Source organism: Hesperophylax consimilis, chromosome 9, assembly GCF_061612785.1.
Source record: "Hesperophylax consimilis isolate HC1 chromosome 9, BYU_Hcon_1.0, whole genome shotgun sequence".
NCBI classification, from domain to species: Eukaryota; Metazoa; Arthropoda; class Insecta; order Trichoptera; family Limnephilidae; genus Hesperophylax; species Hesperophylax consimilis.
In genome coordinates this window covers 37,977-63,709 of record NC_142844.1, presented here as the reverse complement: position 1 = coordinate 63,709, position 25,733 = coordinate 37,977, and the positions used below count along the sequence as shown (strand labels likewise).

General features: G+C 33.7%; 3 non-coding genes across 3 annotated transcripts; all 3 read right to left on the bottom strand.

Annotated features, from left to right (window-relative positions):
• Positions 1 to 9,123: 9,123 nt before the first annotated feature.
• Positions 9,124 to 9,242, bottom strand: LOC149420740 (5S ribosomal RNA). The gene has a single exon (XR_016302650.1). It is a non-coding gene; the product is annotated as a 5S ribosomal RNA (ribosomal RNA).
• A 322-nt stretch (positions 9,243 to 9,564) lies between these two features.
• Positions 9,565 to 9,683, bottom strand: LOC149420739 (5S ribosomal RNA). Its single transcript, XR_016302695.1, has one exon. It is a non-coding gene; the product is annotated as a 5S ribosomal RNA (ribosomal RNA).
• Positions 9,684 to 10,006: 323 nt separating this feature from the next.
• On the bottom strand, positions 10,007 to 10,125 carry LOC149420738 (5S ribosomal RNA). Its single transcript, XR_016302684.1, has one exon. It is a non-coding gene; the product is annotated as a 5S ribosomal RNA (ribosomal RNA).
• Positions 10,126 to 25,733: the final 15,608 nt, after the last annotated feature.

The window sequence follows — 25,733 nt, the reverse complement described above, 5'->3', positions numbered from 1 at the left end:
ATCATGATATTTCTAAAAATACAACTTAATAGAGATTTTGTGACTGAATTCGATATGGACTACAAATTTTATCACAATTCCATAATTTCAGCCCGTTTGAACCCATAGAGCTTGAAAAATTTGCTTCCAAAGTTCGAACCCAAGTCTGAAATTAGCTTCCATAAAAATCATGATTTTTCTAAAAATACAACTTTATAGAGATTTTGTGACTGAATTTGATTTGAACAACGACTCTCATAACTATTCCATATTTTTTGCCCGTTTGGTCCCATAGAGCCTGAAAAAACTGCTTCCAAAGTTCGAACCCAAGTCTGAAATAAGCGTCCATAAAAATCATGCATTTTCTAAAAATACAACTTTATGGAGATTTTATGACTGAATTCGATATGGACTACATATTTCAGCACAATTCCAAAATCTTTATGGAGATTTTGTGATTGATTTCGATTTTTACCACTATTTTTATATTTATTCCAATATTTCAGCCCATTTGGTACCAAAGTGCCAGAGAAAACTGCTTCCAAAGTTCGAACCCAAGTCTGAAATAAGCGTCCATTTAAATTATGATTTTTCTAAGAGTCAATCATTATGGAGAATTTGTTATTGATTTCGATTTTAAAAACAATTTTCATATTTATTCCAATATTTCAGCCCATTTGGTACCATTCACCCCGAGAAAACTTCTTCCAAAGTTCGAACCCAAGTCTGATATTGGCGTCCATTAAAATCATGTTTTTTTTTAAATCCAACTTTATGGAGATTTTAAGACTGATTTCGATTTGTGTCACGATTCTTACCACTTTTCCACTTTTCCAATTTTTTTTTTTTTTTTTTTTATAAATTTAATTTAGATTATATTTGATAATATTATTATTAAGTTCTGCAAGTGTTTTAGTTTTTTATTATTGTGACAGCTGTTTCGGCTTACAAGGCCATTTTCAAACTGTGGTTAGTCCACATTGAAACGACGTTTTTATACTATTTCAAATGTAAATTTTGAAGGTTCATACATTGATTTATTACTGGTTACACCGATGACATGATCTATTGTTGGTTAAACCAATCTATGTTTTCCCCTCAGTAAATGGTAATGGGTTCTTAATTATTTACTAATGACTTTATTGCTATGAATTATTTGGGTGCATTATACTGCTTGGGTTTTGTGAAAATACTGAGAAGTGGTGAGTACATTATTTTCCGTACTTTATTAATTAGTGTTAAATTTGGGTCATTCGTTCGTTTATTGATTTCTAATTGTTCAAGTAAATTTAATCTAATGCCCTTTTTTTCTATATGCAATGGTTTAGGACCCTTGTTGTTAAGTGGGCTATGATTATTCACCAAGAGATGTTCTGCAAATTTTGAGGATGTGTTTTTATTATTATAACATCATTTTGATACACGTGATATAACATGATTTTGATACACGTGAACTTATTAACGGAATTATATTTGAAAAATTTAAAACACAACAAAATAAACTTCAAAATTTGATTGATAACAAAAATAAAAGTTCGAAAATAACTAAGATTCCCACCAGAAAAATTATAGAATTTTATAAAGAAACTGTGAATTTGTCAAACACTGCATTTGAAACGGATGAAAATTATTTATTAGAAAAAGGCTTTATATATAAAATCCCTAGCGAAGTAACACCCAAACAAATAGAATCATTAGCTATCGACACTGAAATTTCTCTACGTAAAGTGGAAAATGATAATTTAACAAAACACGTCACGGCAGTTATTTTAGAAAAAACACTAAAATCGATAAAAAATAAAAATAAATATGCTGTCAGTACAGAAACCCGAACATTGAAAGAAATTAGAGATAAAATTAAAAATAATAATCTAACTATAACCAAAGCTGACAAAGGTAACTCAATCGTTATTTTAGATAGGATTGATTACATCAGTAAGGTGGAAGACTTCTTGTTACCAGAAGATTTTAAAATTTTAACTAAGGATCCAACCAATAAAATTGTCAATAACGTCAACATCCTTATAAATAATTGCAATGCCATATTTCCCACCGAATGGTCAAAAAAAAACGTAAGGGTCATGAACCCAAGAGCCCCAGCTCTGTATGGCCAACCTAAGCTCCATAAAGCGAATAATCCAACAAGGCCCGTAGTATCATTTATTAACGCCCCTACATCAAACCTGGCTAAAAGACTTAACTTCAATAATTCAATTATTCATTATTCAATTCAAATTCTTAAATTATTACAATTCAGCCTGAGAAAACTGCTTCCAAAGTTCGAACCCAAGTCTGAAATAAGCGTCCATAAAAATCATGATTTTTTTTAAATCCAAATTTATGGAGATTTAGTGACTGAATTCAATTTGTGCAACGATTCTTACCACTTTTCCAAAATTTCAGCCCATTTGGTACCATAGAGCCAGAGAAAACTGCTTCCAAAGTTCGAACCCAAGTCTGAAATTAGCGTCCATTAAAATCATGATTTTTTTTAAAATCCAACTTTATGGAGATTTTGTGACTGAATTCGATTTGTACCAGGATTCTTACCACTTTACAAAATTTCAGCCCATTTGGTACAATAGAGCATGACAAAACTTCTTCAAAAGTTCGAACCCAAGTCTGAAATGAGCCTTCTAAAAAATTATGATTTTTCTAAGAATCAAACTTTATGGAGATTTTGTGACTGAATTCGATTTTTACCACGATTTTTACCACTTTTCCAAAATTTCAGAATAAGAATCAAACTTTATGGAGATTTTGTGATTGAATTCGATTTGTTCCACAATTCTTACCACTTTTCCAAAATTTCAGCCGATTTGGATTCATATAGCCTGAGAAAACTGCTTACAAAGTTCGAACCCAGGTCTGAAATTATTGTCCATTAAAATTATGATTTTTCTAAGAGTCAATCTTTTTGGAGATTTTGTGATAGATTTCGATTTTTACCACTATTTTTATATTTATTCCAATATTTAAGCCCATTTGGTACCATTCAGCCTGAGAAAACTGCTTCCAAAGTTCGAACCCAAGTCTGAAATTTGCGTCCATTTAAAACATGATTTTATTTTAAATCCAATTTTATGGAGATTTTGTGACTGAATTCGATTTGTACCACGATTCTTACCACTTTTTCCAAAATTTCAGCCCATTTGGTACCATAGAGCCAGAGAAAACTGCTTCCAAAATTCGAACCCAAGTCTGAAATTATCGTCCATTAAAATTATGATTTTTCTGTGAGTCCATCTTTATGGAGATTTTTTGATTGATTTCGATTTTTAACACTAATTTTATATTAATTCCAATATTTCAGCCCTTTTGGTACCATTCAGCCTGAGAAAACTGCTTCCAAAGTTCGATCCCAAGTCTGAAATTCTCGTCCATTAAAAACATGATTTTTTAAAAATCCAACTTTATGGAGATTTCATGAATGAATTCGATTTGTACCACGATTCTAACCACTTTTTCCGAAATTTCAGCCTATTTGGGACCATAGAGCCAGAGAAAACTGCTTCCAAAGTTCGAACCCAAGTCTGAAATTTGCGTCCATTAAAATTATGATTTTTCTCAGAGTCAATCTTTTTGGAGATTTTGTGATTGATTTCGATTTTTACCACTATTTTTATATTTATTCCAATATTTCAGCCCATTCGGTACCATAGAGCCATAGAAAACTTCTTCCAAAGTTCGAACCCAAGTCTGAAATAAGCGTCCATAAGAATCATGATTTTTCTAAGAATCAAACTTAATGGAGATTTTGTGACTGAATTCGATTTGTTCCACGATTCTTACCACTTTTCCAAAATTTCAGCCGATTTGGATTCATATAGCCTGAGAAAACTGCTTACAAAGTTCGAACCCAGGTCTGAAATTATTGTCCATTAAAATTATGATTTTTCTATGAGTCAATCTTCATGGAGATTTTGTGATAGATTTCGATTTTTACCACTATTTTTATATCTATTCCAATATTTCAGCCCATTTGGTACCATTCAGCCAGAGAAAACTGCTTCTAAAGTTCGAACCCAAGTCTGAAATTATTGTCCATTAAAATTATGATTTTTCTGTGAGTCAATCTTTATGGAAATTTTTTGATTGATTTCAATTTTTAACACTATTTTTATATTTTTTCCAATATTTCAGCCCATTTGGTACCATAGAGCAAGAAAAAACTGCTTCCAAAGTTCGAACCCAAGTCTGAAATTAGCGTCCATTAAAATCATGATTTTTTTAAAATCCAACTTTATGGAGATTTTGTGACTGAATTCGATTTGTACCAGGATTCTTACCACTTTTCCAAAATTTCAGAATAAGAATCAAACTTTATGGAGATTTTGTGATTGAATTCGATTTGTACTACGATTCTTACCATTTTTCCAAAATTTCAGCCGATTTGGTACCATAGAGCCTGAGAAAATTGTTTTTTTCAAAGTTCGAACCAAAGTCTGAAATGAGCGTCCATTCAAATTATGATTTTTCTAAGAGTCAATCTTTATGGAGATTTTGTGATTGATTTCGATTTTTACCACTATTTTTATATTTATTATAATATTTCAGCCCATTTGGTACCATAGAGCCAGAGAAAACTGCTTCCAAAGTTCGAACACAAGTCTGAAATAAGCTTCCATTTAAATTATGATTTTTCTAAGAGTCAATCTTTATGGAGATTTTGTTATTGATTTCGATTTTTACCACAATTTTCATATTCATTCCAATATTTAAGCCCATTTGGTACCATCCAGCCAGAGAAAACTGCTTCCAAAGTTCGAACCCAAGTCTGAAATTAGCGTCCATTAAAATTATGATTTTTCTCAGAGTCAATCTTTATGGAGATTTTGTGATTGATTTCGATTTTTACCACTATTTTTATATTTATTCCAATATTTCAGCCCATTTGGTACCATTCAGCCAGAGAAAACTGCTTCAAAAAGTCGAACCCAAGTCTGAAATGAGCCTTCAAAAAAATTATGATTTTTATTAAATTATGACCATTCAGCCTGAGAAAACTGCTTCCAAAGTTCGAACCCAAGTCTGAAATGTGCGTCCATTAAGATTATGATTTTTCTAAGAGTCAATCTTTATGGAGATTTTGTGATTGATTTCGATTTTTACCACTATTTTTATATTTATTCCAATATTTCAGCCCATTTGGTACCATAGAGCTAGAGAAACCTGCTTCCAAAGTTCGAACCCAAGTCTGAAATGAGCCTTCAAAAAAATTATGATTTTTATTAAATTATGACCATTCAGCCTGAGAAAACTGCTTCCAAAGTTCGAACCCAAGTCTGAAATTTGCGTCCAATAAAAACATTTTTTTTTTAAATCCAATTTTGTGTAGAGTTTGTGACTGAATTCGATTTGTACCACGATTCTTACCACTTTTTCCAAAATTTCAGCCCATTTGGTACCATAGAGCCAGAGAAAACTGCTTCCAAAGTTCGAACCCAAGTCTGAAATAAGCGTCCATTAAAATTATGATTTTTCTGTGAGTCAATCTTTAAGGAGATTTTTTGATTGATTTCGATTTGTACCACTATTTTTATATTTATTTCAATATTTCAGCCCTTTCGGTACCATTCAGCCTGAGAAAACTGCTTCCAAAGTTCGAATCCAAGTCTGAAATTTGCGTCCATTAAAATTATGATTTTTCTAAGAGTCAATCTTTATGAAGAATTTTTGATTGATTTCGATTTTTACCACTATTTTTCTATTCCAATATTTCAGCCGATTTGGTACCATAGAGCCTGAGAAAAGTGTTTCCAAAGCTCGAACCCAAGTCTAAAATTAGCGTCCATTAAAATCATGATTTTTTTTAAATCCAACTTTATGTAGATTTTGTGACTGAATTAGATTTGGACCAGAATTCTTACCACTTTTCCAAAATTTCAGCCCATTTGGTACCATAGAGCCTGACAAAACTGCTTCAAAAGTTCGAACACCAAGTCTGAAATGAGCCTTCAAAAAAATTGTGATCTTTCTAAGAATCAAACTTAATGGAGATTTGGTGACTGAATTTTGAATCGATTTGTACCACGATTCTTACCACTTTTCCAAAATTTCAGCCTTTTTGGTACCATAGAGCCTGACAAAACTGCTTAAAAAGTTCGAACCCAAGTCTGAAATAAGCGTCCATTTAAATTATGATTTTTCTAAGAGTCAATCTTTATGGAGATTTTGTTATTGATTTCGATTTTTACCACAATTTCCATATTTATTCCAATATTTCAGCCCATTTGGTACCATTCGGCCTGAGAAAACTGCTTCCAAAGTTCGAACCCAAGTCTAAAATTAGGGTCCATTAAAATCATGATTTTTTTTAAATCCAACTTTATGGAGATTATGTGACTGAATTCGATTTGTACCAGGATTCTTACCACTTTTCCAAAATTTCAGCCCATTTGGTACCATAGAGCCTGACAAAACTGCTTCAAAAGTTCGAACCCAAGTCTGAAATGAGCCTTCAAAAAAATTATGATTTTTCTAAGAATCAAAGTTAATGGAGATTTTGTGACTGAATTCGATTTTTACCACGATTTTTACCACTTTTCCAAAATTTCAGAAAAAGAATCAAACATTATGGAGATTTTGTGATTGAATTCGATTTGTTCCACGATTATTACCACTTTTTCAAAATTTCAGCCGATTTGGTGCCATAGAGCCTGAGAAAACTGTTTTTTCAAAGTTCGAGACCAAGTCTGAAATAAGCGTCCATACAAATTATGATTTTTCTCAGAGTCAATCTTTATGGAGATTTTGTGATTGATTTCGATTTTTAACACTATTTTTATATTTATTCGAATTTTTCAGCCCATTTGGTACCATAGAGCCAGAGAAACCTGCTTCCAAAGTTCGAACCCAAGTCTGAAATGAGCCTTAAAAAAAATTATGATTCTTATTAAATTATGACCATTCAGCCTGAGAAAACTACTTCCAAAGTTCGAACCGAACGAAGTCTGAAATGTGCGTCCATTAAGATTATGATTTTTCTAAGAGTCAATCTTTATGGAGATTTTGTGATTGATTTCGATTTTTACCACTATTTTTATATTTATTCCAATATTTCAGCCCATTTGGTAACATAGAGCCAGAGAAAACTGCTTCCAAAGTTCGAACCCAAGTCTGAAATAAGCGTCCATTAAAAACATGATTTTTTTTCAAATCCAATTTTGTGGAGAGTTTGTGACTGAATTCGATTTGTACCACGATTCTTACCACTTTTTCCAATATTTCAGCCCATTTGGTACCATAGAGCCAGAGAAAACTGCTTCCAAAGTTCGAACCCAAGTCTGAAATTAGCGTCCATACAAATTATGATTTTTCTCAGAGTCAATCTTTATGGAGATTTTGTGATTGATTTCGATTCTTAACACTATTTTTATATTTATTCCAATTTTTCAGCCCATTTGGTACCATAGAGTTAGAGAAACCTGCTTCCAAAGTTCGAACCCAAGTCTGAAATTAGCGTCCATTAAAATTATGCTTTTTCTCAGAGTCAATCTTTATGGAGATTTTGTGATTGATTTAATTTTTTACCACTATTTCTATTTTTATTCCAATATTTTAGCCCATTTGGTACCATTCAGCCTGAGAAAACTGCTTCCAAAAGTCGAACCCAAGTCTGAAATTAGCGTCCATTAAAATGATGATTTTTCTCAGAGTCAATCTTTATGGAGATTTTGTGATTGATTTCGATTTTTAACACTATTTTTATATTTATTCCAATTTTTCAGCCCATTTGGTACCATAGAGCCAGAGAAACCTGCTTCCAAAGTTTGAACCAAGTCTGAAATTAGCGTCCATTAAAATTATGATTTTTCTCAGAGTCAATCTTTATGGAGATTTTGTGATTGATTTAATTTTTTACCACTATTTCTATTTTTATTCCAATATTTCAGCCCATTTGGTACCATTCAGCCTGAGAAAACTGCTTCCAAAGTTCGAACCCAAGTCTGAAATTTGCGTCCATTAAAAACATGATTTTTTTTTAAATCCAATTTTGTGGAGAGTTTGTGACTGAATTCGATTTGTTTCACGATTCTTACCACTTTTCCAAAATTTCAGCCGATTTGGTGCCATAGAGCCTGAGAAAACTGTTTTTTCAAAGTTCGAACCCAAGTCTGAAATAAGCGTCCATACAAATTATGATTTTTCTCAGAGTCAATCTTTATGAAGATTTTGTGATTGATTTCGATTTTTACCACTATTTCTATTTTTATTCCAATATTTCAGCCCATTTGGTACCATTCAGCCTGAGAAAACTGCTTCCAAAGTTCTAACCCAAGTCTGAAATTAGCGTCCATTAAAATTATGATTTTTCTCAGAATCAATCTTTATGGAGATTTTGTGATTGATTTCGATTTTTACCACTATTTCTATATTTATTCCAATATTTCAGCCAATTTGGTACCATTCAGCCTGAGAAAACTGCTTCCAAAGTTCGAACCCATGTCTGAAATTAGCGTCCATTAAAATTATGATTTTTCTCAGAGTCAATCTTTATGGAGATTTTGTGATTGATTTCGATTTTTACCACTATTTCTATATTTATTCCAATATTTCAGCCAATTTGGTACCATTCAGCCTGAGAAAACTGCTTCTAAAGTTCGAACCCAAGTCTGTAATTTGCGTCCATCAAAAACATGATTTTTGAAGTGAAACTTCTTTACCCGCGTCATGCAATTTCGAGGACCGGAGTAAAACGAACTCATGACCGAAACGAAAATGCGGGACCGATTAAAGTTCATTTGATCTAGTCAAAGTTTTGAAGTAAAATATAAATGCTTCTTAGCTCATCTCGACAACTGGCGTTGGTGGTGTAATGGTCAGCGTAGTTGCTTTCCAAGCAGTTGATCCGAGTTCGATTCTCGGCCATCGCACATTATTTTTTTGTTTTTAACGCCTTTTTTTTTTTCAATGGTTGACCATAATATCAATCCACTAAGTAATATTTTAGGCCTGTAGCATACTTGAAAAGTTAAAGAATGATATAAGATTGTTTATGATGTTAACGATAAAAAAATAATCAATCCACTAAGTAATATTTTAGGCCTGTAGCATACTTGAAAAGTTAAAGAATTTTATGATATTATTAATGATAGTAACGATAAAAAAATAAAAAAAAACATAAAATTACCATAAAAAATGGGCCAACGGCACGCGGTGTTCCCAAGCGGTCACCCATCCAAGTACTGACCGCGCCCAATGTTGCTTAACTTCGGTGATCGGACGAGAACCGGTGTGTTCAACATGGTATGGTCGTTGGCAAACGCTAAACAATATTAATTTCTATTCTACCTGCCAATAAATATATGAAAATTAGTATAAAAAAGCCCTAATAATACTGAAAACATTAGCAAGGTGTGTGCGACGTTGATAAAAATAATCATTACATACGCGCTTGAAAAAGATCGTAATTACATCCATAACTTTGCAGGAATTTTTTTTTTCAATGGTTGACCATAATATCAATCCACTAAGTAATATTTTAGGCCTGTAGCATACTTGAAAAGTTAAAGAATTTTATGATATTATTAATGATAGTAACGATAAAAAAATAAAAAAAACATGAAATTACCATAAAAAATGGGCCAACGGCACGCGGTGTTCCCAAGCGGTCACCCATCCAAGTACTGACCGCGCCCAATGTTGCTTAACTTCGGTGATCGGACGAGAACCGGTGTGTTCAACATGGTATGGTCGTTGGCAAACGCTAAACAATATTAATTTCTATTCTACCTGCCAATAAATATATGAAAATTAGTATAAAAAAGCCCTAATAATACTGAAAACATTAGCAAGGTGTGTGCGACGTTGATAAAAATAATCATTACATACGCGCTTGAAAAAGATCGTAATTACATCCATAACTTTGCAGGAATTTTTTTTTTCAATGGTTGACCATAATATCAATCCACTAAGTAATATTTTAGGCCTGTAGCATACTTGAAAAGTTAAAGAATTTTATGATATTATTAATGATAGTAACGATAAAAAAATAAAAAAAAACATGAAATTACCATAAAAAATGGGCCAACGGCACGCGGTGTTCCCAAGCGGTCACCCATCCAAGTACTGACCGCGCCCAATGTTGCTTAACTTCGGTGATCGGACGAGAACCGGTGTGTTCAACATGGTATGGTCGTTGGCAAACGCTAAACAATATTAATTTCTACTCTACCTGCCAATAAATATATGAAAATTAGTATAAAAAAGCCCTAATAATACTGAAAACATTAGCAAGGTGTATGCGACGTTGATAAAAATAATCATTACATACGCGCTTGAAAAAGATCGTAATTACATCCATAACTTTGCAGGAATTTTTTGAAGTGACACTTCTTTACGCGCGTCATGCAATTTCGAGGACCGGAGTAAAACCGACTCATGACCGTGACGAAAAAACGGGATCATTTCGCTATAGGAGCCTAGCTAATATTATATACCTAGTTTAACTCACTCTCCTAACTCATCTTCGCTGTCTACAGGCAGAGCGCACGACTGTGGTCGTGAAGAACCGAGGTTCGATCCCCGCTTTAACTAATTTTTTTTTTCTTTTTTTATAACTTTTAATTTTTTTTATCACATGCTACTTATAAATATGTCAATAGACAGAAAAAAAGAGAGAATGAAATGAAAAGAGAGAGAGAGAAGAATACTAGAAGTTTCACTTCTGTCTTGCGTAGGCTTGACACACCCATTTTTTTTTAAATCAATTTTTATGGAGATTTTGTGACTGAATTCGATTTGAACCACGATTCTTACCACTTTTCCAAAATTTCAGAAAAAGAATCAAACTTTATGGAGATTTTGTGATTGAATTCGATAGATTCCACGATTCTAACCACTTATCCAATATTTCAGCCAATTTGGTTTCATTCAGCCTGAGAAAACTGCTTCCAAAGTTCGAACCCAAGTCTGAAATAAGCGTCCAAAACAATCATGATTTTTCTAAGAATCAAACTTTATGGAGATTTTGTGATTGAATTCGATTTGTTCCACGATTCTTTCCACTTTTCCAAAATTTCAGCCGATTTGGTGCCATAGAGCCTGAGAAAACTGTTTTTTCAAAGTTCGAACCCAAGTCTGAAATAAGCGTCCATACAAATTATGATTTTTCTCAGAGTCAATCTTTATGGAGATTTTGTGATTGATTTCGATTTTTAACACTTTCCTTTATATTTATTCCAATTTTTCAGCCCATTTGGTACCATAGAGCCAGAGAAAAGTGCTTCCAAAGTTCGAACCTACCGAAAGTCTAAAATGAGCCTTCAAAAAAATTATGATTTTTATTAAATTATGACCATTCAGCCTGAGAAAACTGCTTCCAAAAATCGAACCCAAGTCTTTTTATTTATTCCAATATTTCAGCCCATTTGGTCCCATATAGCCTGAAAAAACTGCTTCAAACGTTCGAACCAAAGTCTGAAATTAGCGTCCATTAAAATCATGATTTTTCTAAAAATACAACTTGATAGAGATTTTGTGACTGAATTTGATTTGAACAACGACTCTCATCACTATCCAATATTTTCAGCCCGTTTGGTCCCATAGAGCCTGAAAAAACTGCTTCCAAAGTTCGAACCCAAGTCTGAAATAAGCGTCTATAAAAATCATGCATTTTCTAAAAATACAACTTTATGGAGATTTTATGACTGAATTCGATATGGACTACAAATTTCATCACAATTCTAAAATTTCAGCCCGTTGGGTCCCATAGAGCCTGGAAAAACTGCTTCCAAAGATCGAACCTAAGTCTGAAATTAGCGTCCATATAAATCAAGATTTTTCAAAAAATACAACTTTATAGAGATTTTGTAAATGAATTTGATTTGAACAACGACTCTCATCACTATTCCATATTTTCTGCCCGTTTGATCACATAGATCCTGATAAAACTGCTTCCAAAGTTCAAACCCAAGTCTGAAATTAGCGTCCATAAATATCAGGATTTTTCTAAAAATACAGTTTTATGGAGATTTTGTGACTGAATTCGATATGGACTACAAATTTCATCACAATTCAAAAATTTCAGCCCGTTTGGTCCCAGAGAGCCTGAAAAAACTGCTTCCAAAGTTCTAACCCAAGTCTGAAATAAGCGTCCATAAAAATTATGATTTTTCTCAAAATACAACCTTATGAAGATTTTGTGACTGAATTCGATATGGACTACAGATTTCATCACTATTCCATAATTTCAGCCCGTTTGAACCCATAAAGCCTGAAAAAACTGCTTCCAAAGTTCGAACCCAAGTCTGAAATAAGCGTCCATAAAAATCATGATTTTTCTCAAAATACAACCTTATGAAGATTTTTCGACAGAATTCGATATGGACTACAAATTTCATCACAATTCCATAATTTCAGCCCGTATGGTCCCATAGAGCCTGAAAAAACTGCTTCCAATGTTCGAACCCAAGTCTGAAATTAGCTTCCATAAAAATCATGATTTTTCTAAAAAGACAACTTAGTAGAGATTTTGTGACTGAATTTGATTTGAACAACGACTCTCATCACTATCGAATATTTTCAGCCCGTTTGGTCCCATAGAGCCTGAAAAAACTGCTTCCAAAGTTCGAACCCAAGTCTGAAATTAGCGTCCATAAAAATCATGATTTTTCTAAAAATACAATTTTATGGAGATTTTGTGACTGAATTCGATATGGAATACGAATTTTATCACAATTCCAAAATTTCAGCCCGTTTGGTCCCATAGAGCCTGAAAAAACTGCTTCCAATGTTCGAACCCAAGTCTAAAATTAGCTTCCATTAAAATCATGATTTTTCTAAAAAGACAACTTAGTAGAGATTTTGTGACTGAATTTGATTTGAACAACGACTCTCATCACTATTCAATCTATTTAGTCCTTTTCGTCCCATATAGCCTGAAAAAACTGCTTCCAACGTTCGAACCAAAGTCTGAAATTAGCGTCCATAAAAATCATGATTTTTCTAAAAATACAACTTTATGGAGATTTTGTGACTTAATTCGATATGGACTACAAATTTCATCACAATTTCAAAATTTCAGCCCGTTTGGTCCCATAGAGCCTGAAAAAACTGCTTCCAAAGTTCGAACCCAAGTCTGAAATAAGCGTCCATAAAAATCATGATTTTTCTAAAAATACAACTTTATGGAGATTTTAAGACTGAATTCGATATGGACTATAGGTTTCATCACTATTCCATAATTTCAGCCCGTTTGAACCAATAGAGCCTGAAAAAACTGCTTCCAAAGTTCAAACCCAAGTCTTAAATTAGCGTCCTTATATATCAGGATTTTTCTAAAAATACACTTTTATGGAGATTTTGTGACTGAATTCGATATGGACTACAAATTTCATCACAATTCCAAAATTTCAGCCCGTTTGGTCCCAGAGAGCCTTAAAAAACTGCTTCCAAAGTTCGAACCCAAGTCTGAAATAAGCGTCCATAAAAATCATGATTCTTCTAAAAATACAACGTTATGGAGATTTTGTGACTGAATTCGATATGGACTACAGATTTCATCACTATTCCATAATTTCAGCTCGTTTGAACCCATAGAGCCTGAAAAAACTGCTTCCAAAGTTCAAACCCAAGTCTTAAATTAGCGTCCTTATATATCAGGATTTTTCTAAAAATACACTTTTATGGAGATTTTGTGACTGAATTCGATATGGACTACAAATTTCATCACAATTCCAAAATTTCAGCCCGTTTGGTCCCAGAGAGCCTGAAAAAACTGCTTCCAAAGTTCGAACCCAAGTCTGAAATAAGCGTCCATAAAAATCATGATTCTTCTAAAAATACAACGTTATGGAGATTTTGTGACTGAATTCGATATGGACTACAGATTTCATCACTATTCCATAATTTCAGCCCGTTTGTTCCCATAGAGCCTGAAAAAACTGCTTGCAATGTTCGAACCCAAGTCTGAAATTAGCTTCCATAAAAATCATGATTTTTCTAAAAATTCAACTTAATAGAGATTTTGTGACTGAATTTGATTTGAACAGCGACTCTCATCACTATCCAATATTTTCAGCCCGTTTGGTCCCATAGAGCCTGAAAAAACTGCTTCCAAAGTTCGAACCCAAGTCTGAAATTAGCGTCCATAAAAATCACGACTTTTCTTAAAATACAATTTTATGGAGATTTTGACTGAATTCGATATGGACTACAAATTTTATCACAATTCCAAAATTTCAGCCCGTTTGGTCCCATAGAGCCTGAAAAAACTGCTTCCAAAGTTCGAACCCAAGTCTGAAATAAGCGTCCATAAAAATCATGCATTTTCTAATAATACAACTTTATGGAGATTTTATGACTGAATTCGATATGGACTACAAATTTCATCACAATTCCAAAATTTCAGCCCGTTGGGTCCCATAGAGCCTGGAAAAACTGCTTCCAAAGATCGAACCTAAGTCTGAAATTAGCGTCCATATAAATCAAGATTTTTCAAAAAATACAACTTTATAGAGATTTTGTAAATGAATTTGATTTGAACAACGACTCTCATCACTATTCCATATTTTCTGCCCGTTTGATCACATAGATCCTGATAAAACTGCTTCCAAAGTTCAAACCCAAGTCTGAAATTAGCGTCCATAAATATCAGGATTTTTCTAAAAATACAGTTTTATGGAGACTTTGTGACTGAATTCGATATGGACTACAAATTTCATCACAATTCCAAAATTTCAGCCCGTTTGGTCCCAGAGAGCCTGAAAAAACTGCTTCCAAAGTTCTAACCCAAGTCTGAAATAAGCGTCCATAAAAATTATGATTTTTCTCAAAATACAACCTTATGAAGATTTTGTGACTGAATTCGATATGGACTACAGATTTCATCACTATTCCATAATTTCAGCCCGTTTGAACCCATAAAGCCTGAAAAAACTGCTTCCAAAGTTCGAACCCAAGTCTGAAATAAGCGTCCATAAAAATCATGATTTTTCTCAAAATACAACCTTATGAAGATTTTTCGACAGAATTCGATATGGACTACAAATTTCATCACAATTCCATAATTTCAGCCCGTATGGTCCCATAGAGCCTGAAAAAACTGCTTCCAATGTTCGAACCCAAGTCTGAAATTAGCTTCCATAAAAATCATGATTTTTCTAAAAAGACAACTTAGTAGAGATTTTGTGACTGAATTTGATTTGAACAACGACTCTCATCACTATCGAATATTTTCAGCCCGTTTGGTCCCATAGAGCCTGAAAAAACTGCTTCCAAAGTTCGAACCCAAGTCTGAAATTAGCGTCCATAAAAATCATGATTTTTCTAAAAATACAATTTTATGGAGATTTTGTGACTGAATTCGATATGGAATACGAATTTTATCACAATTCCAAAATTTCAGCCCGTTTGGTCCCATAGAGCCTGAAAAAACTGCTTCCAATGTTCGAACCCAAGTCTAAAATTAGCTTCCATTAAAATCATGATTTTTCTAAAAAGACAACTTAGTAGAGATTTTGTGACTGAATTTGATTTGAACAACGACTCTCATCACTATTCAATCTATTTAGTCCTTTTCGTCCCATATAGCCTGAAAAAACTGCTTCCAACGTTCGAACCAAAGTCTGAAATTAGCGTCCATAAAAATCATGATTTTTCTAAAAATACAACTTTATGGAGATTTTGTGACTTAATTCGATATGGACTACAAATTTCATCACAATTTCAAAATTTCAGCCCGTTTGGTCCCATAGAGCCTGAAAAAACTGCTTCCAAAGTTCGAACCCAAGTCTGAAATAAGCGTCCATAAAAATCATGATTTTTCTAAAAATACAACTTTATGGAGATTTTAAGACTGAATTCGATATGGACTATAGGTTTCATCACTATTCCATAATTTCAGCCCGTTTGAACCAATAGAGCCTGAAAAAACTGCTTCCAAAGTTCAAACCCAAGTCTTAAATTAGCGTCCTTATATATCAGGATTTTTCTAAAAATACACTTTTATGGAGATTTTGTGACTGAATTCGATATGGACTACAAATTTCATCACAATTCCAAAATTTCAGCCCGTTTGGTCCCAGAGAGCCTTAAAAAACTGCTTCCAAAGTTCGAACCCAAGTCTGAAATAAGCGTCCATAAAAATCATGATTCTTCTAAAAATACAACGTTATGGAGATTTTGTGACTGAATTCGATATGGACTACAGATTTCATCACTATTCCATAATTTCAGCTCGTTTGAACCCATAGAGCCTGAAAAAACTGCTTCCAAAGTTCAAACCCAAGTCTTAAATTAGCGTCCTTATATATCAGGATTTTTCTAAAAATACACTTTTATGGAGATTTTGTGACTGAATTCGATATGGACTACAAATTTCATCACAATTCCAAAATTTCAGCCCGTTTGGTCCCAGAGAGCCTGAAAAAACTGCTTCCAAAGTTCGAACCCAAGTCTGAAATAAGCGTCCATAAAAATCATGATTCTTCTAAAAATACAACGTTATGGAGATTTTGTGACTGAATTCGATATGGACTACAGATTTCATCACTATTCCATAATTTCAGCCCGTTTGTTCCCATAGAGCCTGAAAAAACTGCTTGCAATGTTCGAACCCAAGTCTGAAATTAGCTTCCATAAAAATCATGATTTTTCTAAAAATTCAACTTAATAGAGATTTTGTGACTGAATTTGATTTGAACAGCGACTCTCATCACTATCCAATATTTTCAGCCCGTTTGGTCCCATAGAGCCTGAAAAAACTGCTTCCAAAGTTCGAACCCAAGTCTGAAATTAGCGTCCATAAAAATCACGACTTTTCTTAAAATACAATTTTATGGAGATTTTGACTGAATTCGATATGGACTACAAATTTTATCACAATTCCAAAATTTCAGCCCGTTTGGTCCCATAGAGCCTGAAAAAACTGCTTCCAAAGTTCGAACCCAAGTCTGAAATAAGCGTCCATAAAAATCATGCATTTTCTAAAAATACAACTTTATGGAGATTTTATGACTGAATTCGATATGGACTACAAATTTCATCACAATTCCAAAATTTCAGCCCGTTGGGTCCCATAGAGCCTGGAAAAACTGCTTCCAAAGATCGAACCTAAGTCTGAAATTAGCGTCCATATAAATCAAGATTTTTCAAAAAATACAACTTTATAGAGATTTTGTAACTGAATTTGATTTGAACAACGACTCTCATCACTATTCCATATTTTCTGCCCGTTTGATCACATAGATCCTGATAAAACTGCTTCCAAAGTTCAAACCCAAGTCTGAAATTAGCGTCCATAAATATCAGGATTTTTCTAAAAATACACTTTTATGGAGATTTTGTGACTGAATTCGATATGGACTACAAATTTCATCACAATTCCAAAATTTCAGCCCGTTTGGTCCCAGAGAGCCTGAAAAAACTGCTTCCAAAGTTCTAACCCAAGTCTGAAATAAGCGTCCATAAAAATTATGATTTTTCTCAAAATACAACCTTATGAAGATTTTGTGACTGAATTCGATATGGACTACAGATTTCATCACTATTCAGTAATTTCAGCCCGTTTGAACCCATAAAGCCTGAAAAAACTGCTTCCAAAGTTCGAACCCAAGTCTGAAATAAGCGTCCATAAAAATCATGATTTTTCTCAAAATACAACCTTGTGAAGATTTTTCGACAGAATTCGATATGGACTACAAATTTCATCACAATTCCATAATTTCAGCCCGTATGGTCCCATAGAGCCTGAAAAAACTGCTTCCAATGTTCGAACCCAAGTCTGAAATTAGCTTCCATAAAAATCATGATTTTTCTAAAAAGACAACTTAGTAGAGATTTTGTGACTGAATTTGATTTGAACAACGACTCTCATCACTATCGAATATTTTCAGCCCGTTTGGTCCCATAGAGCCTGAAAAAACTGCTTCCAAAGTTCGAACCCAAGTCTGAAATTAGCGTCCATAAAAATCATGATTTTTCTAAAAATACAATTTTATGGAGATTTTGTGACTGAATTCGATATGGAATACGAATTTTATCACAATTCCAAAATTTCAGCCCGTTTGGTCACATAGAGCCTGAAAAAACTGCTTTCAATGTTCGAACCCAAGTCTGAAATTAACTTCCATTAAAATCATGATTTTTCTAAAAAGACAACTTAGTAGAGATTTTGTGACTGAATTTGATTTGAACAACGACTCTCATCACTATTCAATCTATTTAGCCCTTTTCGTCCCATATAGCCTGAAAAAACTGCTTCCAACGTTCGAACCAAAGTCTGAAATTAGCGTCCATAAAAATCATGATTTTTCTAAAAATACAACTTTATGGAGATTTTGTGACTTAATTCGATATGGACTACAAATTTCATCACAATTTCAAAATTTCAGCCCGTTTGGTCCCATAGAGCCTGAAAAAACTGCTTCCAAAGTTCGAACCCAAGTCTAAAATAAGCGTCCATAAAAATCATGATTTTTCTAAAAATACAACTTTATGGAGATTTTAAGACTGAATTCGATATGGACTATAGGTTTCATCACTATTCCATAATTTCAGCCCGTTTGAACCAATAGAGCCTGAAAAAACTGCTTCCAAAGTTCAAACCCAAGTCTTAAATTAGCGTCCTTATATATCAGGATTTTTCTAAAAATACACTTTTATGGAGATTTTGTGACTGAATTCGATATGGACTACAAATTTCATCACAATTCCAAAATTTCAGCCCGTTTGGTCCCAGAGAGCCTTAAAAAACTGCTTCCAAAGTTCGAACCCAAGTCTGAAATAAGCGTCCATAAAAATCATGATTCTTCTAAAAATACAACGTTATGGAGATTTTGTGACTGAATTCGATATGGACTACAGATTTCATCACTATTCCATAATTTCAGCTCGTTTGAACCCATAGAGCCTGAAAAAACTGCTTCCAAAGTTCAAACCCAAGTCTTAAATTAGCGTCCTTATATATCAGGATTTTTCTAAAAATACACTTTTATGGAGATTTTGTGACTGAATTCGATATGGACTACAAATTTCATCACAATTCCAAAATTTCAGCCCGTTTGGTCCCAGAGAGCCTGAAAAAACTGCTTCCAAAGTTCGAACCCAAGTCTGAAATAAGCGTCCATAAAAATCATGATTCTTCTAAAAATACAACGTTATGGAGATTTTGTGACTGAATTCGATATGGACTACAGATTTCATCACTATTCCATAATTTCAGCCCGTTTGTTCCCATAGAGCCTGAAAAAACTGCTTGCAATGTTCGAACCCAAGTCTGAAATTAGCGTCCATAAAAATCATGATTTTTCTAAAAATTCAACTTAATAGAGATTTTGTGACTGAATTTGATTTGAACAGCGACTCTCATCACTATCCAATATTTTCAGCCCGTTTGGTCCCATAGAGCCTGAAAAAACTGCTTCCAAAGTTCGAACCCAAGTCTGAAATTAGCGTCCATAAAAATCACGACTTTTCTTAAAATACAATTTTTGGAGATTTTGACTGAATTCGATATGGACTACAAATTTTATCACAATTCCAAAATTTCAGCCCGTTTGGTCCCATAGAGCCTGAAAAAACTGCTTCCAAAGTTCGAACCCAAGTCTGAAATAAGCGTCCATAAAAATCATGCATTTTCTAAAAATACAACTTTATGGAGATTTTATGACTTAATTCGATATGGACTACAAATTTCATCACAATTTCAAAATTTCAGCCCGTTTGGTCCCATAGAGCCTGAAAAAACTGCTTCCAAAGTTCGAACCCAAGTCTGAAATAAGCGTCCATAAAAATCATGATTTTTCTAAAAATACAACTTTATGGAGATTTTAAGACTGAATTCGATATGGACTATAGGTTTCATCACTATTCCATAATTTCAGCCCGTTTGAACCAATAGAGCCTGAAAAAACTGCTTCCAAAGTTCAAACCCAAGTCTTAAATTAGCGTCCTTATATATCAGGATTTTTCTAAAAATACACTTTTATGGAGATTTTGTGACTGAATTCGATATGGACTACAAATTTCATCACAATTCCAAAATTTCAGCCCGTTTGGTCCCAGAGAGCCTTAAAAAACTGCTTCCAAAGTTCGAACCCAAGTCTGAAATAAGCGTCCATAAAAATCATGATTCTTCTAAAAATACAACGTTATGGAGATTTTGTGACTGAATTCGATATGGACTACAGATTTCATCACTATTCCATAATTTCAGCTCGTTTGAACCCATAGAGCCTGAAAAAACTGCTTCCAAAGTTCAAACCCAAGTCTTAAATTAGCGTCCTTATATATCAGGATTTTTCTAAAAATACACTTTTATGGAGATTTTGTGACTGAATTCGATATGGACTACAAATTTCATCACAATTCCAAAATTTCAGCCCGTTTGGTCCCAGAGAGCCTGAAAAAACTGCTTCCAAAGTTCGAACCCAAGTCTGAAATAAGCGTCCATAAAAATCATGATTCTTCTAAAAATACAACGTTATGGAGATTTTGTGACTGAATTCGATATGGACTACAGATTTCATCACTATTCCATAATTTCAGCCCGTTTGTTCCCATAGAGCCTGAAAAAACTGCTTGCAATGTTCGAACCCAAGTCTGAAATTAGCTTCCATAAAAATCATGATTTTTCTAAAAATTCAACTTAATAGAGATTTTGTGACTGAATTTGATTTGAACAGCGACTCTCATCACTATCCAATATTTTCAGCCCGTTTGGTCCCATAGAGCCTGAAAAAACTGCTTCCAAAGTTCGAACCCAAGTCTGAAATTAGCGTCCATAAAAATCACGACTTTTCTTAAAATACAATTTTATGGAGATTTTGACTGAATTCGATATGGACTACAAATTTTATCACAATTCCAAAATTTCAGCCCGTTTGGTCCCATAGAGCCTGAAAAAACTGCTTCCAAAGTTCGAACCCAAGTCTGAAATAAGCGTCCATAAAAATCATGCATTTTCTAAAAATACAACTTTATGGAGATTTTATGACTGAATTCGATATGGACTACAAATTTCATCACAATTCCAAAATTTCAGCCCGTTGGGTCCCATAGAGCCTGGAAAAACTGCTTCCAAAGATCGAACCTAAGTCTGAAATTAGCGTCCATATAAATCAAGATTTTTCAAAAAATACAACTTTATAGAGATTTTGTAACTGAATTTGATTTGAACAACGACTCTCATCACTATTCCATATTTTCTGCCCGTTTGATCACATAGATCCTGATAAAACTGCTTCCAAAGTTCAAACCCAAGTCTGAAATTAGCGTCCATAAATATCAGGATTTTTCTAAAAATACACTTTTATGGAGATTTTGTGACTGAATTCGATATGGACTACAAATTTCATCACAATTCCAAAATTTCAGCCCGTTTGGTCCCAGAGAGCCTGAAAAAACTGCTTCCAAAGTTCTAACCCAAGTCTGAAATAAGCGTCCATAAAAATTATGATTTTTCTCAAAATACAACCTTATGAAGATTTTGTGACTGAATTCGATATGGACTACAGATTTCATCACTATTCCATAATTTCAGCCCGTTTGAACCCATAAAGCCTGAAAAAACTGCTTCCAAAGTTCGAACCCAAGTCTGAAATAAGCGTCCATAAAAATCATGATTTTTCTCAAAATACAACCTTGTGAAGATTTTTCGACAGAATTCGATATGGACTACAAATTTCATCACAATTCCATAATTTCAGCCCGTATGGTCCCATAGAGCCTGAAAAAACTGCTTCCAATGTTCGAACCCAAGTCTGAAATTAGCTTCCATAAAAATCATGATTTTTCTAAAAAGACAACTTAGTAGAGATTTTGTGACTGAATTTGATTTGAACAACGACTCTCATCACTATCGAATATTTTCAGCCCGTTTGGTCCCATAGAGCCTGAAAAAACTGCTTCCAAAGTTCGAACCCAAGTCTGAAATTAGCGTCCATAAAAATCATGATTTTTCTAAAAATACAATTTTATGGAGATTTTGTGACTGAATTCGATATGGAATACGAATTTTATCACAATTCCAAAATTTCAGCCCGTTTGGTCCCATAGAGCCTGAAAAAACTGCTTTCAATGTTCGAACCCAAGTCTGAAATTAGCTTCCATTAAAATCATGATTTTTCTAAAAAGACAACTTAGTAGAGATTTTGTGACTGAATTTGATTTGAACAACGACTCTCATCACTATTCAATCTATTTAGCCCTTTTCGTCCCATATAGCCTGAAAAAACTGCTTCCAACGTTCGAACCAAAGTCTGAAATTAGCGTCCATAAAAATCATGATTTTTCTAAAAATACAACTTTATGGAGATTTTGTGACTTAATTCGATATGGACTACAAATTTCATCACAATTTCAAAATTTCAGCCCGTTTGGTCCCATAGAGCCTGAAAAAACTGCTTCCAAAGTTCGAACCCAAGTCTAAAATAAGCGTCCATAAAAATCATGATTTTTCTAAAAATACAACTTTATGGAGATTTTAAGACTGAATTCGATATGGACTATAGGTTTCATCACTATTCCATAATTTCAGCCCGTTTGAACCAATAGAGCCTGAAAAAACTGCTTCCAAAGTTCAAACCCAAGTCTTAAATTAGCGTCCTTATATATCAGGATTTTTCTAAAAATACACTTTTATGGAGATTTTGTGACTGAATTCGATATGGACTACAAATTTCATCACAATTCCAAAATTTCAGCCCGTTTGGTCCCAGAGAGCCTTAAAAAACTGCTTCCAAAGTTCGAACCCAAGTCTGAAATAAGCGTCCATAAAAATCATGATTCTTCTAAAAATACAACGTTATGGAGATTTTGTGACTGAATTCGATATGGACTACAGATTTCATCACTATTCCATAATTTCAGCTCGTTTGAACCCATAGAGCCTGAAAAAACTGCTTCCAAAGTTCAAACCCAAGTCTTAAATTAGCGTCCTTATATATCAGGATTTTTCTAAAAATACACTTTTATGGAGATTTTGTGACTGAATTCGATATGGACTACAAATTTCATCACAATTCCAAAATTTCAGCCCGTTTGGTCCCAGAGAGCCTGAAAAAACTGCTTCCAAAGTTCGAACCCAAGTCTGAAATAAGCGTCCATAAAAATCATGATTCCTCTAAAAATACAACGTTATGGAGATTTTGTGACTGAATTCGATATGGACTACAGATTTCATCACTATTCCATAATTTCAGCCCGTTTGTTCCCATAGAGCCTGAAAAAACTGCTTGCAATGTTCGAACCCAAGTCTGAAATTAGCGTCCATAAAAATCATGATTTTTCTAAAAATTCAACTTAATAGAGATTTTGTGACTGAATTTGATTTGAACAGCGACTCTCATCACTATCCAATATTTTCAGCCCGTTTGGTCCCATAGAGCCTGAAAAAACTGCTTCCAAAGTTCGAACCCAAGTCTGAAATTAGCGTCCATAAAAATCACGACTTTTCTTAAAATACAATTTTTGGAGATTTTGACTGAATTCGATATGGACTACAAATTTTATCACAATTCCAAAATTTCAGCCCGTTTGGTCCCATAGAGCCTGAAAAAACTGCTTCCAAAGTTCGAACCCAAGTCTGAAATAAGCGTCCATAAAAATCATGCATTTTCTAAAAATACAACTTTATGGAGATTTTATGACTGAATTCGATATGGACTACAAATTTCATCACAATTCCAAAATTTCAGCCCGTTGGGTCCCATAGAGCCTGGAAAAACTGCTTCCAAAGATCGAACCTAAGTCTGAAATTAGCGTCCATATAAATCAAGATTTTTCAAAAAATACAACTTTATAGAGATTTTGTAACTGAATTTGATTTGAACAACGACTCTCATCACTATTCCATATTTTCTGCCCGTTTGATCACATAGATCCTGATAAAACTGCTTCCAAAGTTCAAACCCAAGTCTGAAATTAGCGTCCATAAATATCAGGATTTTTCTAAAAATACACTTTTATGGAGATTTTGTGACTGAATTCGATATGGACTACAAATTTCATCACAATTCCAAAATTTCAGCCCGTTTGGTCCCAGAGAGCCTGAAAAAACTGCTTCCAAAGTTCTAACCCAAGTCTGAAATAAGCGTCCATAAAAATTATGATTTTTCTCAAAATACAACCTTATGAAGATTTTGTGACTGAATTCGATATGGACTACAGATTTCATCACTATTCCATAATTTCAGCCCGTTTGAACCCATAAAGCCTGAAAAAACTGCTTCCAAAGTTCGAACCCAAGTCTGAAATAAGCGTCCATAAAAATCATGATTTTTCTCAAAATACAACCTTATGAAGATTTTTCGACAGAATTCGATATGGACTACAAATTTCATCACAATTCCATAATTTCAGCCCGTATGGTCCCATAGAGCCTGAAAAAACTGCTTCCAATGTTCGAACCCAAGTCTGAAATTAGCTTCCATAAAAATCATGATTTTACTAAAAAGACAACTTAGTAGAGATTTTGTGACTGAATTTGATTTGAACAACGACTCTCATCTTTATCGAATATTTTCAGCCAGTTTGGTCCCATAGAGCCTGAAAAAACTGCTTCCAAAGTTCGAACCAAAGTCTGAAATTAGCGTCCATAAATATCAGGATTTTTCTAAAAATACACTTTTATGGAGATTTTGTGACTGAATTCGATATGGACTACAAATTTCATCACAATTCCAAAATTTCAGCCCGTTTGGTCCCAGAGAGCCTGAAAAAACTGCTTCCAAAGTTCTAACCCAAGTCTGAAATAAGCGTCCATAAAAATTATGATTTTTCTCAAAATACAACCTTATGAAGATTTTGTGACTTAATTCGATATGGACTACAGATTTCATCACTATTCCATAATTTCAGCCCGATTGAACCCATAAAGCCTGAAAAAACTGCTTCCAAAGTTCGAACCCAAGTCTGAAATAAGCGTCCATAAAAATCATGATTTTTCTCAAAATACAACCTTATGAAGATTTTTCGACAGAATTCGATATGGACTACAAATTTCATCACAATTCCATAATTTCAGCCCGTATGGTCCCATAGAGCCTGAAAAAACTGCTTCCAATGTTCGAACCCAAGTCTGAAATTAGCTTCCATAAAAATCATGATTTTTCTAAAAAGACAACTTAGTAGAGATTTTGTGACTGAATTTGATTTGAACAACGTCTCTCATCACTATCGAATATTTTCAGCCCGTTTGGTCCCATAGAGCCTGAAAAAACTGCTTCCAAATTTCGAACCCAAGCCTGAAATTAGCGTCCATAAAAATCTTTATTTTTCTAAAAATACATCTATATGGAGATTATTTGACTGAATTCGATTTGGACAACGACTCTCATGACTATTCAATCTATTTAGCCCGTTTGGTCCCATAGAGCCTGAAAAAACTGCTTCCAACGTTCGAACCCAAGTCTGAAATTAGCGTCCATAAAAATCATGATATTTCTAAAAATACAACTTAATAGAGATTTTGTGACTGAATTCGATATGGACTACAAATTTTATCACAATTCCATAATTTCAGCCCGTTTGAACCCCTATGGGTTTCAAACGGGCTGAAATTGTAGCTCTATAGCTTGAAAAATTTGCTTCAAAAATTCGAACCCAAGTCTGAAAATACTTCCATAAAAATCATGATTTTTCTAAAAATACAACTTTATAGAGATTTTGTGACTGAATTTGATTTGAACAACGACTCTCATAACTATTCCATATTTTTTGCCCGTTTGGTCCCATAGAGCCTGAAAAAACTGCTTCCAAAGTTCGAACCCAAGTCTGAAATAAGCGTCCATAAAAATCATGCATTTTCTAAA